Raw genomic sequence first — 19,144 nt, 5'->3', positions numbered from 1 at the left:
AGGCAAATAAATTCATATGTATTAGAAAACTTCTTGTATTCTTGGTCTTTAGTTCATATTATCAAACCTTTCTTGTTTCTTACTTATCCTGCTTGGAGGCTATTCTAATTCTCCATCAACCCATCAGCGAAGAACATATATATGGGTTTCAAGAAATTATCTTCAGTAAGATTATGGGAAACGGTTGGACCCCAAGCTGGAGCATATTTGGGGTGTAATGGCCATGGTTGATAAAGCTTCCCAATCTTCTAGAGTATCAGTAAGAAGTTATTTAGATATACATTGTTTTAGGGATATATTTCCAATCTTTATCATTCATTTCTAATTCATGTGTGTACTTATTAAACACTGAATTTGTTGGCATCTGAACCACTGCTAAATTCAGTGCAAAATTCACTGAAAACCCAAACTGAGCTAACACCATAATCCAAGACTCTTATCTTTTGGTGATTCATTCTCAGATCCCAAGTCTAGCCAACAGCCTAGCTCACATTGTAATCATTATTATTTTGTTTCAACATATTCCTTAGTGACTGACAAAACATATTATTATTCTAATAAATATTTGTGCCAAAAGATACGACCATACCGGACTGAACTAATGGTGTTTTGCTGGTATAAGATAACTGTTGATCTCCAGGGGTAGCCACCAACATTGCTCCTGGTGGGCTTTTACTTGTGTCTGTGGGGAACCGTATAATGATGTTCTATGGGCATACACAAACCTGGCCACGGACACTGGAAATCTTCTGCTTAATGTTGCTGGTTTGGCTTGTGTTATTTTAGAAGTGACTTTGTTATTGTTGCTTACAGATAAAGTATAATCCCAACACGCGCTGTCACATGAAAAGAACAGGAAGAACATGGTAACTGAAGAATCACAAAAATAAACTTTTGGGCACTTCAGATGTGTCAGACCTGTGCTGTCACTAATAAAGCTCGTAATCACTTTTCAATAAGACGTGTTCTAGCTGTAAAAGTTCTGTTTCTTCTACTCGGCAGGGAAAATGCTAGAGTTTCATAATTAATAATACTTCCTCTTTAAAACATCTGCTTAGATGTAGATGCTTATGTCTGATGTTTGCACCTTAGCTCTCAATTAATCTACATTGATGTCAACAACATTCCCGGTATCTCTGCAATCATAAAAAGTCATTTTTGTTATTTGATGCATTCAAGAATTGTGGGGCCATCACACTAACTGATTTTGAAATTGTTACATTCTGGTTCTTAAAGTTATTCCAAACCATTCTGTATTTCTTTGTACGGATTATATGGGAAATAGCAATAGGGAAATGAGTAGTAAACATTCAAAAAAATTCATAAATTTGAGTAGAGCATGAAGTAAGAACTAATGTCTTTGTGACCATGCGCCTTTGGTGGTAGAGGTGGTTCCCTCACTAATTACTATTTATGAAGGTGTTCCTTTATGCACATTTGCAAGTATTAGTATGTGAGAGCATGCAATTTTATTCAAAGTCTGGTCAAATAAGTTAACTCTCAACTGAACTTTTTAGTAAATCAACCACTCCATCTTTTTTGGAACAAATACATCTTTACCCATTTTCATGGTTTAGGTAATAACCAACAAACTTTTGTAGAACAAATGCACTAATTCTAACTACCTCACGGAGGCTGTACAATGTTTGTAGGGCCTCAAGTGAAAAAAAACAATACAGGACTCATCTATAATGCAAACACAGACAAATAATATATACTATTGTTGAAAATATTGGGGATCTTTTTTTTTTTTTTTAAAGAGAAGCACATTTTGTCCATTAAAATGACATAAAATGGATCAGAAATACAGCATAGACATTGACCCCAAAGTTTTGAATGGCAGTGTATATATTCACCTTCTAAATAACATTGTTATAACATCATAATTATCTACTTACATCCTAGCTCCACCAATTAAAGTTTCTAATTCTTATTTTATAAAGTAATTATATGTAATTTATTGAAAATGTATGTTTAAGAGGTCATTAGGAGTATGGTGACAAATAGTTAAAAACTGTCATGCTTTCAGCTCTGCTCGTTTCTCGTGGTCTATAACTTAACTTGTGATGTATGGACAATTGTTATGCTCTGCATTTACTCAGTCACCTTTAGATGACAGTGTCCCAGCAGGCCTGTCATGTACTTAATGGGTCCACATTATGTAGACGGAGAGAAAAGGTATAATTCTGTTGCACTTCAAGCGGTCATGGTAAATACCCGTAATGCTGGGAAGTCGAGGAATGTCAAGTTTATAAAGAAGACACCATGAGGAATATATTTGCTTCTGTGAAAAGGATGCACTCATAAATCAAGAGTACTTTACTTGAGTTTGTGTAGGTTGACCATCCCCTTCTGTCAGCTACAGCGAAACCTATTAGGAATTACGCTTAAGCGGAAAATATAATTTGATAGCAGATGTCAACCATGTGGCTTGTCCCTATTCAAGTTCCATCTGCACGAAGATTCAAGCTTATTAGTGTTTTGACCTTGTCTAGAATTATATATATATTTATATATATATGTGTGTATCATGCACGGGTAACTCACAATTCAGTGGCTATGCGAGTTATGCATAAAATGAATGCGAAACCATAGCAACTCACAGAAGACTAAATGGTGGCCACCAGCTCTGCCATTTAAATTTACATGACCTCTACAAAACTTTTTAATGGGCCAGAAGAGACGGTTTTAAGGCCTTGACTATGCCAACGTCTATAGTGGCAGGTCCAAGGGGCAATATCCCCTCTGCTGCAAAAATAATTTACGTTCTACTTCATGTACTATACAATGCATTTATTTTTCATTAGTTGCGTGTATAGAGGACTACGTTTTGTTATAATTGAGGTAACGTAAAAAAAGAGGAAAATAGATCCCCCTCGTTTCCTTATTTTAATTATCCTAAACAGTCTTATAACACAGTTATAAGTTATAAGTTATAAGTCCAGTAAAGAAAGTGTTAATTTATTACACATACAAATTTAATGTTATCAAAATAAAACTTTACAGGCAACACATGAAAAGAGATTTTTTTGTTAAGAAAAGTACTGTCTTTTTTACAGTAAGGGCAGTTAAGATGTGAAATATACTGGCAAGGGAAGTGTTTTGGTGGTTATTTACAAAAAGATGAATCCCTTTCAAGCATTCAGGCTCATAACTTTAGAGCAGGTAGCCTTAATCTAGGGAAACATCCCTAGATGCTCTGCACCACTAACAACTGTCTATCTATATGTTAGTGGATGCATTTTAGATCTTGACATAATTAACAATGTACATTCATAAGATGATCTGCAAAACAAATGCTAATGGTGCTTGGTACATATATATATATATATATATATATATATATATATATATATATTAGAATTGTAGAAGATATGAGTATATGATAATTGCAATAAATTAATGTGCAAACCATGAAATAAAAGCAATATGCAATGCAATAAATATTTGAAGTTCTTTGTAAAATTAATAGTTGGATGACTATATGTAATCGCCAGTGAGTGGGGAGAGGACAAAATTGGCTATGCATAATATCTATAGAGAATACATGATGATGGGTGAACACAGGGAACATATAACGACTGGCAATGGGAAGTGAGAGATTATCACATGAGGCTGATTTAATAATGGAGCAGCAAACTACTATCAAAAACATGCACACACAAGGCCATCTGAAGAACAAAAGTAGGCATATGTATATCATCAAGTCCTATTTCTTTATATTTTTATCTTTATGAGGTGCACTCTCCTAAATTGTGTTTTTGTCACTATGATTTGATGACATCCAATCTGATCAATGTGTGATTTCCTTACCGGTAGATTACTGCTAGTTTAACAAGGAAAGCTATGTTTGGACGAAGGTGACTAATTAGGTTTTATGTTTGAAAACCAGAATGTCAGAAGCTCTGTTGGATATTTTAATAATGGCTAGTACCATCAGAGATCTCCATGTCACCTGCCCTTAAATGAGCAGGTCCCTATAGCTTACAATAGGCTTATAATGGTCTTATATATATCAGACGTTCATGTTGCATTTTTTATGCATTAAAATGATTTACTTTGAAACATATTTTGTATGTAACAAGGATGTAAGATGTATGCACAATACATAAAGTGTGCTTCCATTTCAGAAGGTTGTCTTTCCGCTGAACCAAAATGCCTAATGTTGAGACATCTTGCAGAAATGGATATTTATTTAGAAAAGGTTAAAACAAGGCAGCTCACCTTCATTATAACTTGGTTTGCAGTGGAATTATGGTAATTTATTGTTGCTGTGATCTTTTCTTATTTGACAAAATGGTGTTGATTTTATTGATAATGTTAAAAAAAACCTTGTTTTGCTTACTGAAAAGCACCACGACAATGCTATGAATAATAATACTAATAATAACAATAATAATAACACCATATAAAAAAACTCACCCCTCACACCTCGGATTCCAAATTCATCAATCCAAATCTTCTTGTCGTTGGCATTGGAGTTACTTCACAGTTACTTGTTTCTGGCACCTGTCGAAATGAAGAAATAACAATATAGTAAAAGATCACAAAAATGATGAGTAACAATTAAGTGGATTTGCCAAATTTGCTTTGATGAATGGAACATATATACATTTTAATACAAATAACTTTTTAATATTGGATGCTCATATAGACCATGTGGTCCAAAACAAGATTCTTCTAGAGACTGCCTTTTGGCATCCCCTCCAGAGAGAGTTCCCCTCTTGGTGGTGCTGTCAAATTGAGGTGAAAGTCTACACAGCCACTGGTACAGACCTCTCCTCTTGCACTTTTCCCTTTGTGGTATGTAATTTGCCTGATGTTAGGCTCTAGGATATGAGATCACATCTCAGAGCTGTGAAATAGCGGGTGGTATGTAGAAGAAGAGGTAAGAGAGTTACTGGAGAAGAAGCTCCACAGACCTTCACCTCCAGACCTTGGATGCTGTTGAGGGCCACAAGGGACAGCTGCTGTGGCTCCTTAATATGCATCATGAGTCATACAGTCTCATGACATCCACGTTACTTCGCTTCTTTCTTTTTACCTTTTTAAAAATGTTTTAGAGCTGTTGTAGAAATAATAAAATACAAGAAACTTTAAATATGTGCACAACGACTTCAGCATAATGAATTCGATGGCAGGTTATTTAAAATGTTTCGCTAAAAATGCATTCAGGTGACAGGTCTAGATTAATGCTATATGTGGATATGTCCCCTTCTTTGGAGAGGCTCCTGAGTCTTTAGATGTGTTCGAAACACTGTGGATCTGCGGCTGTGCTACTATATAGTTATAGGGGAACTGTCATCTGTCATCTGAAGCACACTGTGACCCCACCGTGAAGACTACATTGAAACCCTACTATGAGTCCACGTAGAAAGTTGTAACATCCTTCATGGCATCTGCCTGTGTTGTTTTAGCAGACTGTGCATGAACCTCTTCCAACGGTGCAGTCCTTCAATCATCAGAGAACCGGTGGGAGAGACACCGGTTTAAAACATGATGCAGCAGCAGGGTGGCACATTGGAAATTCACAGCTATTTTTTTTTATCTTTACTTTAGTGAAAATGGAAAACAAAAATGTAAATTTATGAATTACAACCAGGAATAATCTGGAAATGTGGCAGGTGTCCTTTTAAGGCGTTTCAATCATAAATAGCACTTGTGCCGGGAACAATAGGAAAAATGCTAAGGGTATTGCAAAATATTGCATGATAAACGGTGCTTGAGTATAAAAAAATCACCTTCTAAACAGACAATACATTCATTATTAGGAATATAAAGGTCAATGATCTCTTGTTTAAATGTTTCTTCTCAATCAAACACATTTCTGTTTCCATAGAGCGAAGGAAAAGCAGATCCACGTTATTATATATCTTAGCATTTAAAATATAATGTTTAAAGCTGTGTTATGTCCACTAGAAAATAAAGTGAAAATAACAATATATTCCGGATAATACTTTCTTTCCCTGTGTTAATTTGTGTTGTAAATCCAAACGCGCATTGGTATATTGATAGTGATTGAGAGCTTGATTACCCTATAGGGTAAATTGTCCTGCGTTTTATGTACGGTCTATTACCCGGTATATTAATTATGCTAGTTACCAGATCTAGGAATGGCAAATGAAAGAAGAGTACTCCTGAGAAATGTCTGAAGATAGCAGCGATTAAATACAAATCTTTTACAGAAAACAGTGTCAGAAGAATAGTCTGGGAAAGAATCAGGAAGTCAAGACAAATGCCTGGGAAAGGGTCACCAAGAGGCATTGCAGTGTCCTTATGTATAGATCTTGCCTGGGAGACAGGCATGGGAAATTTTATAAGTGGGTGGGAAGAATGAAACTTAGCCATCTTTATAAATGACAAAGTACAAGAGAAATGTGATAACATATCTTTCACGAGCTCTCTGCCCACTGGTAAAATGTTAATACTAATCCATAATAAATATTTTTAGAGTGGTCTTGTGATTCTAGTTTTGAGTTTTTACGAAGGCAATTCCAAGCAAACAAAAGCTCCCAGTAGGCTCACGAGATAATAGCACTTGTTCTATACCAAAGTTACAAGCTTATATAGTTACATTTTATTAAGTGTTTTTTTTTTCTATTTTATAATAGCGACAGCAGATTCCATAGTGCTGTTACAAAGCGAAATTACAGTTTACAACATTAACATTTTGGCACATACTTTGCCCTTGCCAGCTTACAATCAATTATTGTATTATTATATTATGTATTATACACAGGCAGAGAAGAGGGCCTTAGTAATATTTTTTGGAGAAATGAGGTAAAGATATAAATTTGTTTCACATTTTAGAAAAAAGGGATAATCTTCAATGTCTTAATTGGGAATGCCAACTATCGAGGGGCTTAGGTCTCAAGAACATGTGCTATTAAATTTATAACATATTGAAGCTATTGGCCTTGCAAGCATGATGGAGACTTATAACATCAGAATGTGGCCAATGCTTTGATATTCACAGGAAGAAATGAGACCTATATGATTAAAAAAGCCAAGATATACGGGCTAAACAAAGTACTTGTTCAAAATTAGGTATTCTAGTTAAAAAGGTTTTAGTTTATGGCAAGCATTAGTAAAAAGGTTAAAGGATGAAGGCCAAGTGGAATACCCTACAATGTACATGGTAAATACATTTAAGGGTTAAGGATACATGGGATAGACACTAGACCATTTTAAAAATAAAAAAGGCCAATGACAAAGCAAAGTTTAAGATGTTACAACAGACTAGCTGGGCTGAAATATATATGTAGCTGAGGGTCATAAATATCATTTTATCAGGATCTTAAGCACAGCCCAATAAAGCCCAAGAATACTGAATTTCATATACAACCCCCCCCAAAGATAAATATAAAGCCTAGATCCCTCTGGAGCCCTCTCTAGCTTTACTTTCCCGGCCTAGACTGACCAGCCTGAAGACCCACTAACTTCACCCGTCCTGCCAGAAACAAGTAATCCAGGCTCAAGTAACCCTCCCCTGGACAAAACACCCAGATCTAGGAAGGTAATGCCACAGAGATTGTCATTCAGGGTTCTTCTTGACTTGGGAGCACAGGGGAACTACTCAACCTCGAGCCTACGCAGTCTCTCTGAATTTGTCCCTTAAAGAAGTTTAAATGTCCATCACCTGTACCTGATGCAGGATTCATACAAACCCCAGGCTGGATCCTGCTGACATCCAGTCTCTTACAAAAACTGGACTTGGTGTATTGGCTCCCCCTGCTTTCCAAATGCTCCACCCCAGAGACCCATACATATAATTTCCCCATGATCTATGCATAAAAGCAAAACACTTCCCCGGGGCTGTACAATGTCACAACACACACACATATATATATAACGGCACATACTATCCCACAAAACTGCTAGGAGTGAACAGCTAAGGAGCAAATGAATGTGTGAACTAGTTATGTCGTGTTATACGCAGTGTGGATAAATGTATTCAAGCTGCCTATAAAGCTATGCAAGTGCCACGTATATTTTGGCATTAAGTCAAGTCAAAGTACCTACCAACCATTATGTTTCATACCAGCAAAAATAAATATGTTTTTAGTAAATTGTAGTGTTAATTGTGGTGCTTTCCAATTATTTATGATATCAACTGAAATGAAAAAGAAAGTGATATAATTGATCTTTAAATGTTGTATCTGTTCCCAACTTGCACTTGTTTAAAAGGAATGCTTCCCAACTACACTTTTCCCATGTTTTTTAAAAAAAGCAGCTATTTTAGTACAAAGTCTTTTACAAGGGTGGTTGCCTCACGTTTCTATATCTATAAACAGTACAGCCTACAACAAATTAAGACACACATATAATCGCAAAGGTTCAAATAAAAAAAAACTATCCTCTTTTTCTTGAATTAGTATAATAAAAATATATGAAAATATATGCTGGTTTCCTAAACACTGACTACATTGGAAAACTCCTTTTAAACAAACTTGACAAGCAAAGCATCTCACTGCAACAGTAACAGGAGACCTCATGGTCTCCACATGAAGCTATTGTTGACTACCTTGGGCCATTCTGCACATCCCCATAAGGCAAAAAAAAGAAGTTTGAGTGTCTGGTGGTTTGCTATAAAAGCCCAATTCACTTATGTAATACAGTTAAAGAAAAAAGGGTTATATGTGACTATAGTATACACATAATATCAAGTCAACCAATGTCAGAAAAGCAAGATGCTTCCATCAGCCTTAATCTTAGGGCACTACTATGAGTGAAAAGATTGCAGCTGGACAGGTAGGACAGTACTGCTGGCAAAAACACTACATGTTTAACAAGGGTAATTAGTTACCTCCAATTTATTTCCCTTCAGTTCTTGGAGTTCCAAGACTAGCGTGACTATGAAAAGGTTAATATGCACTGTAAAAATGGGTAACAATAGGTCAAATCGAATAAGGCAGGTTCTTACCTGCTGCCAAACAACAAGAAGAAGAAAAAACATAATAACAAAGCATTATGAGTTCCACTGCCTTCTTTTTGACAATACACACTTTCCTCCCACTACAACTAAGCAACACAAAGGCAGACATGTGCTACAATTGCTATATGCTGTTATAATCATTGTGTCTAGTAACCTCAGCTCTAATTCTATTGCTCTGCATAATCATACAAGTTCTTTTCTTTGTGAACCAAGAACAGTGCAGCACTTTTGTACGCTCTAACAAATTACACCGAGCAGAAAGTGTTTTAACAGCACAGAACTCAGCACGCTCTGCTTGCAAGATAGCAGTTCCCTTGTACCATATGGAATATCACCCACTGATCCACAAATACATATTAGGAGTTCCTGATGAATTCTGACCTACAGCCGGGATCATTTTAATTAAAAAGAAAAATCTTTCGTTTCTAGACACACAAGAAAATCCGGGTCGTTTTCCCATTTGCTTAATGTAAACACGAGTCCTTGGCTGGAATAATCAATATGAGATTTGTTCTTCCTCCGTAATTGTAGGAAACTTAAAAAGATTCTTCTGGTTGCAGTGACCGGTTTCTCCTTTGTTATGAACCTTAAACAAAATGTTTAAGGGGTAAAACTATTTGCATAAAGCTACATTTATAAACGATTGAAACAGAATGGAAATGATATCATGAATAAATAGTACAAAAATGTTAAAAGAAAGTTTTATTTACACTTTACATTTGTATTGATTATCAAACCCTGACGACCAGCGTAATTATGATGAGATTTATAGCTAGTTTTAGTTCTCACAAGCCCTTGGTGGGCTATACAGTGATTGAAGAATTGGAGACTAAGGAATTATTGGTCACATCTATGCACGTACAGACAGCAAGGAGGTTTATCTCAAAGCGTTTGGAAAATTTCTGTTAATATCCCAAGTATTTAGCGAGACATTGTTCTAAATGCTAGTATAAATAACCACATTTCAACCATTGCTCTTGTCTGGTTTGAGCAAATTGGCCATGAATTGGCCATAAAAATACTCTACTGTTATGAAAGTTTTCAAATAAGTTTGGCTTCTCTGAAAACAAAGTTATTTTAGATCTATGTAAGAAATACGCTTTATGTAAGGTTGTTTCAGCAGGGCACTTCTCACCTGTTCTTTCTGTAAGTCAAATTGTTATGTTATATCCTAATTGTTATGTCCTGTTTGACCACTGTACAGCGCTATGGAACTTGATGCCTCTATATATAACAATAAATAATAAAACTAATAATAATAATAATAATAATAATAATAATAATATGTATATTGCAGACGCAGCATGGGCCAGGTCAATAACAGCCAAGTTAAGAATGGAAACAATGTGAACAATTTCCTCATAGTGGTCAAGCAGTGCGAGATCCTTATTTTCACCCAAAATCACCAGAGAAGCTCCATTTTACCCTATATAATCCTTCATTGATATGGGATAAAATAAAAACACCGCTGCTGATTGGATCTCTGTGTAAAGGATCCCTTTGTCTCCCAAATAAAGCAGCTTGTAACTTCTAAAGTATAAGCTGCTTCCACAAGATTCTTGGCCCGATTGAAAAGTACGTCTCAGATCTCTTGGAACTTTTAACGCAGGCTAAAGTTACTTTTATAGTTTAGTGGCACTTTAAAGGACTTATATCATGGGTGCCAAAATGACGAGGGTGTAATGAAAGCGCCACCATACTTGTATTTAATGTATTCCATCCGGTTCTTACGTTTTCATATTTTCCCATCTACAAATACTTTTATATGTAAACATTGGCATTTTTGGTCTATTTTTGATCAATCCCTTTGTTGGAATTAATTATATAAGGGATTTCTAGGTAGAATAAAGTGATAAATTTATTTATATAACGATTAACATTTTTTAGAAGGTATCTCCATCTACACATAAAATAACCTAATGTGTCAATGTATTTGAACTAGCATGATACAGCTGGTACCTCTAGGTTATTAGCTTTGTCTAAAGATAAGGACAGATGGCTGAGTTGTCGATTGTTTTTGCAACTGAGATATTTGGCTTTGGATACCCAGATGAAGATGCTGAGTCACTAGTATGTGTGGATCTTTTTAACGTCTGTTTTAAACCATATTTTTTCACAAAGCAAAGATTTTCTACAGCATACAAATAATTTGGAGTTGATGCCTCAAATAAAAACGAAAGGTTCGTAGAAGTAAGTTAACCACGTCTGTCACAAGGTTTTATAACAATCATATTAACATATGGTAACTCTCTGGATTTGTTCTGGAAGCAAGACAGCTAATTTCCCAACCCTAGCAGCAGCCTTCTGCGTTCAACTCATCCCAGCACCCTTTTTTGCATCTTTCCTCCCCACGTATGGCTATCCATGCCTTTACATGCCAACAGCTAGTCAGACTATCCTAACAACATAAAATATCTCCAGGTTTCTCCCTCCTGGATGTGCCACTGCCACTCGTGACACTTTTTGTTCTAGAACAAGAGCTACGCTGGTCCTGGAAAATGCATAGTACTCAATGAGGTTTCTTTGAAGTCACTTTACCGATTGAACTATGTACAACACTCCTGCAAACCCTTCTGCCAAGTATAACTTGATTGTGTGAGTGTTCCCACTTGTCCAATAATGTCTGAAAGGAGGGACAACATAGGAATTCAATCACTTTTTTTAATCAAGTTGGATTTTAATAGAAGAAACACTGAATATGCTTTCTCTAAACGTCAAGGTGGGCATGCTGGCTGGTGCACGGTATGAGCTACTCTGCCTCTGTGTACAAGCCAAGTCAGACACACCTGCAATGAAAATGTCAGCAACAAAAACCTTACGAGAGTAGGAACTTGAGCCTCCTCAGCTTCAGCTCTTACCTGCCAACACATGAGCTAGGGCCAAGCCAAACCCGACCATACCACCATGTCCAGCTATATCGGATTGTTGGGATAAAGGTCAAAAGTAGCAACTTATAAGTTAACAGTTTCTGACTTTTCTTGCACTTCAAGCACTCAAGTAGTCATGAGCAAAATTTTGCCTGTTTGGTTCCCTTTTGAAAAAAAATGGCTTGTCCATTCATATGGCTAGAGAAATTTAAATCACCTGCGCATATCAGCACTCCTAGACATTGCTTGTAAAAATGCAGTTATGGTACAGAAATTTGATAGAAATAGTAAGTTTCCATGAGGCATTGATACCAAGTTACTGCCAAACTCCAGAGTGCAACATAATGCTGTCTCTTTGAAGATTCATAGGATTTCCCTGGGTCTTTCCTTTAAGATTGGGGCAAGCGTGGTTGCTAAAATTCCCTGTATGTTTAATATGTAACAGTTGTGTTATTAAAATGATGTTAAGTGATACAGAAGTTGTATTATTAAAATACTCTTTAGGAACAAAATATCACTTACATATTTTTAAAAATATGACATTAATTAAATTAAATTAAAAGTGTTATTGTTTCATTTCAAGAAATAAATAATATCCTGGTAAGATTTTAACTTAATATTATAATACAGAAATTATATTTCTTGTAATACTTCAGTACTCCAATAGTGACACAGGGAAATTCATATTAAGTTGACCATTATACTTCTATATTAAAATGTAGAAACATAGAATTTGACCATCTGGCCCGTCTAATCTGCCGTTTTTCACCCCATACATGTTTAAATCCCCGCATTGTATTAGTGAGGGAATTCGTCTTTATTCGTCATCCCTTTGTCTGTGTTATGTTTGTCTCTCTGGCATACCCATATCACACTACCAAACTCAAATGCTATCTTTTTCCACAACAGGTGCCAGATACTCCACCCTGTAAAGCTTAGCTCCAGCAGCTGCCATGGATATGTTGGACCTATCCTCCCACTCAAATGCCGAAAGAGTTCTAGAATGTTCAAGGGGCATCGTGATTCTCAGAAAAACAGATAACGGAGCTATAGCTCACCAATTTCTAACTATAAAACAATTTGCGCAATCCCTATAATTTAAAATTGATTTACTAACTACATTAAAAGAAAGCTTAAATAGTCAATGTTTTTGGCTCTGGTAATGGTCAAATGTGTCGATTATGTATACACTTGATGAATAATTATTTAATATGTGATTCTATATAATTAATTCACCTTTTACTATAATAAATCTATTTAATTTAGTGTGTGGATTTGTATGCATATTCCTCCCAAAGCCCTTTCCAAAAACAATAAGATTTAAAAAAAAAAAAAATCATACAGTTTTTTTTACAGGATACTAATTAATGACTGTGCTAGACAGTAATTACACACCAGTGTAGAATTTTGCCGGTATTACTTACTTATGAATGCCCTTCTATAATTGTCAATGCTACTCATTAGGAAAGCTACAACATTCAGTCATTTCAATCAAATAACATTAAGTTTTGTATGTTACACACAATTGCAAGTGAGCAGAATAGTCATATAGTTCCTAAAATACATTTTGAGGGTGAGATAATAAATTTAGTAACAGCAAGTGATGGATCTACTTTTGGGGCTGCCCTAGGCCCGACATATGGCCTATGATTAAGAGATGTCCCCCTGACAAGGTGCACCAGAATATGACATCATAGATCTCCCTTCTCAGCGGCCCATTGTGCAGAGGGACACTTAGTGTGTACTTTAGTTAGTCCTCACACTCACATCAGGTTAGTTTCCAGAAAAAGATGAAAATTTGAGTGTAGAAATAAATTAAATAAATGGTTTGAATCTCTCATAGTCAGGTTTTTAATAGAAGTGACCATTTATACCATATCAAGAGCATAATGTATGTAGAGTGTGTTGAAAAGTACAGTATATGGTGCATAGCCTTTAATATACTGCATAAGAATTGTATACTTCTTACAGAGTACATGATAGAATATGGAGGTTTGGATGGAAGGGGACATCCATTCAAGAGGGTGATTTATTCCCCATGGTCCTGCCACCCTCCACCCAGTCAACGTAGGCAAGAATACATTAGGACTCCCTGAAGTAGGTGGATGTTTGGTGAATAGTGATTTTGCTGAACCTTCTTGCTTGTGGCACCCAGAAGCTGTCGTGAAGAAACGAGAGGGTTTGTAAATTTAGCCTAACGACAGGTACACTAGGATTTTCATACATTAACCACTAAAAGCACATGCACATTAAATGTGTAAAATGTCATGACACATACAAAGTTATTCCAAGCGTATAGAGCTGTTAAAAGGAAAAGATTTCACGAAACTACTAAGTAATTCCTCCATAATTTCAATAAAAGCTAAATAAAATTGATTCTAATATAGGCAGAATGTCACACATGTACTTATAACTTCAATAAGATTCAAGGCCAAAATTGGTTTTGGTCAAAAAGTCACCAGTTTTTGCAAAAGTAGAGCTTGAAAAAGAAATGACGTTGACAGCTGGTGAGTCTGTGTAAAGTCTGGGACAGCAAGACTGGCATCAGGGGCTCAGAATCTTTTGGTTACCATCAACGCGGTCCGTTTGTAAATTCACCCCAGACAGAAAAACTTCAATGAAACCTTTGGGTTTTTAGAATTTACAGGGGCAGCTTTTATGACATGAATAGATACAAATCTAAAGAATGGGCGCAAACCACTGACATTTTAACTTTTCACTTTGGCAGCTGAAATCCATGTGACCCATATGTATAACATTCTCTAAAACACGTGTCTGCCTTGGAAATATGATCATGGCCATTCTATGTCTTAATTGGCGTCAGGAATATGTGACTGACATAGTTGTCTGTAGCTTGCTTATTGTTCAATGATTTAGAACCAAAATAATTTGTGAATCAGGAGTATTATATACTTTTTGTAAAAAGCAAGTTTTAAACTAGACTTTGATATTATATTATTATAATCAAATGAAAGTTATTATGAATTAGGACTAGCTGCAATCCATGGACTTTCTACATACGGTAGACGACGCATACAAATTTATTATTAAGAAAAAATAATAGATCTATTGAAACATAATAAAATTAATCCTGAATCAATATATATCACGTCAAAATACTAGAGATGTATTGATCTTCCAGAAAACTGAAGAATATTTTGTCATTATTTAGGAATATTAGTTCTTGTGCTTAATCCAGTCGGATTTGACTATAGAAGAATAATGTGGTGTATCCATGGGAATGGGTTAATCAAATCTACGTATAGTATAAAATAATATACATAGAAAATGTGCAACATTATCAACATCCGGTGAAAAAGAGATTTCAGACTTAATGGATATAGACTTCTTCAAATTAATTATGTTAGAGCCAGTGGTTGAAAAACAAGTCTCATGTATGCCTTTCTATGACCAATTTATTACCGTTCCCCATCAAAATTCCATCCCCCTCTCCTTTACCCTCCTTACCTAGCCTTTCCCTTTTAATCTCTTTTAACCTTAAATAATTATTTCAAATAAATACTGAAACATGGCATAACACTGTTACACAGATGACAAGTATGAAAGGCTAAGGAACTGGTATATTTTTTCTTTATTATGATAAAAAAAATATATATATATCTATATAGATCAAATTATCAAAAACATTTATAAATACTCTGCCCTAAGGCCAGGATTATTAACCCCTTAACGGGTTGTTCTTAAACCCATTAAGGACAATGCATTGTGAGCCTGTACATGGGCTTTGTCGTGAAGGGGTTAATAATTAATGTATCAATTATATTAATCTAATAGGCAAGTTTACATTATTGAAACCTTTTTAAATTGGAATGTGTAGTAAAAGTACTTCTGACTATGCTTTACATTTAATCTACTTTAACTGGGCCTACTTTAAGTAGGTCTGGTGTGGAGTACTATAAACCAAGGACAGCATTTTTTTTTAATGATCATAGTCTTCAACTTAACCCTTAAAGTGAAGTATTTGGAACCACCGCATTTTGCCCCAAACTGATAAGCACAAACATCAAACATTTTGGTGAAACTTGTTCCATGTCTTTCTTTAAAAAAAATAAAATAAATGCATGCAGTGCTATCTATAAAATAAAGCAAACAACAAAAATTCAATCTTTTGTTAATTACAAGCAAATATTTTAAAAAGGTTTTTTTCTGTATAGCAACAAAAAAAGTAAAGAAATTGCACTCTGCACTCTGAAAATGCGCTGTTGACTACTCCCAAAATGTACCATACATATCATATTTGTTTTTGGCAAATCCAATATGTAATTCTTTTTTTTTTTTTAAATCGTTAAGTTTGTATAGAATAATAATTGTTAATAAAATATTTGTTTAAGAATCTATGCTGTTTCTTAAGAAAAGGTATGTAACAGATATGTTAAGTATAAATATTGTTTTTAATGTTTTTAACTGGAAATTGCATAGGAAAATTATTGTATTTTACTTGCAGAAAACGATTACATTTAATTCTGTATTTAAAACTGTATGGTGATATAATCAAATGTAAACTGTAGTATAGCTTATGGAAAGTGTTAAATACAGGACAAATAGAATCATTTAAATGATAATATTTTTTCATATTCATCCTTTTCTTGGTCGTTCTTGGTCTTTTCTATGAAATAACATTTAAATACTATAAAACTTCAAAATAAGCTATCCTTGGAAATGCATTTCGGATTCATTTGTTGTTAGTAATTTGGAATCATTTAATAATCCACATAGAAATGGGTTAACTTTTTCTATCAAAATGGGTCTATTATATAAAAATGGTTATCAAAGATAACATTGTTTGGAAATCAGTGCAATCTTGTCAGATGATAAACGCAGAGTAATCAATTTCATGGTTTTGCCCTTGTAAATAAGCTCTGTTGTATACCAGGTAGCTATCTACTTAGAATTAGGATCTACATTATTACATTAGCTAAAAGTACTCTATTCTATTATATATATATTTTTTTTTACTGTACAGTAAACCTATGTATGTGACAGTATGGATAATTAGGTGTTAATGTCCCAAATTATTATGTTGTTTGGAAAAAAGCCCATAAGAGGCTCATTAATGTTAGTAAGCCTCAAATATGGTAGAAATTAGTTAAAAAAAAAACAAAAGATACTTCCGTCTAGATTGTAAGTGCTTTACCTCTTGTTTCTCTAAGTCAAATTGTTATGTTGTATATAGTACTTTGTTATGTCCTGTTTACTCATTGTACAGTGCTGCGGAATATGATGGGGCTATATAAAACAATAAATAATAATAAAAATGTCCTTTTTTTTTTACATAAAACTGGAAAGGGTATCCCCAACAGTTAAAGGCAGTAAACACCAAAACGCATAAGATGAATATTATTCCTTTAATAGAGGAACATGACTTGCCAATTTTTAACAGGGGTGCCATTTTACTAATTTAATTAGGGAAATAATGGAAAATATGCCTTACCGTGTCTAAAATACATGACATGAAATCCATTTATATGGATGATATTTATTTATATAATCCTATGGAATATGTAAGTCTATAAGAAATGTTTAAAGCCTTAATATTCTTTTTATTTTATAATTCTTGATTTTAACACTTTGGTTTGAGTATGTCCCAACGCTGCTATTCCTTGTGTGGTTGGGTTTGGTTTTCTCGTGAAGGTATGTTTTTTATGTATAGATTACATTAGAAACATAATTTCTTCTGGTTGTGGAATAGGTGACTATTTAACTATAATTGTCAGTTTTATACATATTAAAAAACTATTTCAACTACTGTGCGGTGGGGGAGATTTTCACCTACTTTTGTACTTTGTTGCAAAGTTTCATGCTCAGTTCCCCAAACTTCCCATTATGTATTCCCCAAATATATAGGTGCCAATGGCACTGCTATCCTGACCAAATACAGGGATAGTCAGCTAGTATTCTGCATTAAAACCCTCATAATGTGTGCATCGTTCAAGGATCAGTAAATAGAGTTACTTAATTGTACACCTTTTCATTTGAGACATTTTGTAGTTTTGTTTTGTTGTATACTCACTTCTCAAGTTGAACTCTTAAAGTGCCATAATGGTAGCATGCATATCTACTCTAGCACTGTAAGGGTTAACAGAAAGCACCTAATGGGCTTTCCTGGGAAACAATGTTTCAGTAAACGTAATTTATATAAGACAAAATGCTAAAAAAAATTAATAAATGTACTATATAGTGATTTATACTAAATTATTGAACAAGGCTTTCATATAAGTTTTTGTTGTAGAATTTTTTTTCAGCAGTTAGAACTCAAGCAAACATATTTCTTTAAAAGTTTTAAATGAAATCCAGATTGTGTTCAAGACATGCTGGAAGTTTGAAACTATTGAATGTTGGAACACAAAAAATATTATTTGTTTTACATGTGGTATGTTGTGTTGCCGTGTTTATATAACAATTACAATTGTATTGTTGCCCAAAAACCACTTTAAAAATAAAAAAAAAAGATTGTTAAGAAATCACGCAGTATCGTCAAGAATTCATAGTCTTTCACCCCGTATTGGTAACAAAAAATATTTTGCACTTTCAAAAAAACTAACATTGGACATCGTAGTTAAATTCTTTAAGATTGAAAAGTATCTTAATATCTTAATCTATGTATCGTGTAAAAAATTCAATATATTTCGTAAATAACCACACACATCTGGGGGGGGGTAGAAAAGTTGAAATAGAGGCATATTCTAGAAGCGTCAACCGATTTAGAACATTTCCTTAGAAGCATGAACATTTATATACTTTATCCTTAACTGTTATTCTGTCATGCAAGCTTAGGAACGACAGATCTCATAAATGATTTTTGTGAAAGAAATTTAGCGTTTAAAAAAAAATAAAAAAAAATACTCACCAGTGCCCTTCTTCACCAGGAAGATGTGCCCTACAGCACCTGCTGAGGGTTTTCTTTGATCAAACAAAGACAGGTAAAAAAAAATTCCTGTGCAATAAAGCCAGACCAGCTGGCTTTGAAGCGAAACCCCCCAGACTGGGTTCTGTTTGCTTCGGTCTCCTTCTAGTATGAGGACGGGAGATTTTCCCCTTTTGCTGTTGACCTGTAAGAAGCGAGATTCCCCTGCACAAGTGTCTGGCAGGCCCACTGGCACCTGCTCCTGTCAATCTGGTATAAATATAGCTGTAAAAGGTATCACTGACAACCAGACCTTTGTCAGCGTTGGCATACAAACACAAGATCAGAACCCTTAAACATGAGCCAAAAGTTAGTATGGAAAATCTGAAATCCTTAGCTTTCCCTAAGATCTTTTTTTTTTTTTTTTTTTTTGTTTGTTTTATTTTATGCTTCCATACACTAAAATTGCTTCCTCTT

General features: G+C 34.7%; 1 protein-coding gene across 11 annotated transcripts in view; it reads right to left on the bottom strand.

The window, feature by feature from the left end:
- The window catches only part of MEF2C (myocyte enhancer factor 2C), a 126,855-nt gene extending 107,963 nt beyond the window's left edge, over window positions 1-18,892 (bottom strand). For 4 of the 11 annotated variants that reach the window (XM_053475074.1, XM_053474973.1, XM_053475038.1 and 1 more), the window contains exons 1-2: window positions 18,671-18,892; window positions 4,423-4,509 (exon numbers count right to left, since the gene is read on the bottom strand). The gene's annotated coding sequence lies outside the window, so the exon portion shown is untranslated. The remainder of the gene's footprint in view (window positions 1-4,422; window positions 4,510-18,670) is intronic. The other 7 variants (XM_053475007.1, XM_053475045.1, XM_053475024.1 and 4 more) reach the window with 2 other exon arrangements.
- Window positions 18,893-19,144: the final 252 nt, after the last annotated feature.

This window comes from Spea bombifrons, chromosome 1, assembly GCF_027358695.1.
Source record: "Spea bombifrons isolate aSpeBom1 chromosome 1, aSpeBom1.2.pri, whole genome shotgun sequence".
NCBI classification, from domain to species: domain Eukaryota; kingdom Metazoa; phylum Chordata; class Amphibia; order Anura; family Pelobatidae; genus Spea; species Spea bombifrons.
This window is presented reverse-complemented; position numbering and strand designations above follow the sequence as displayed.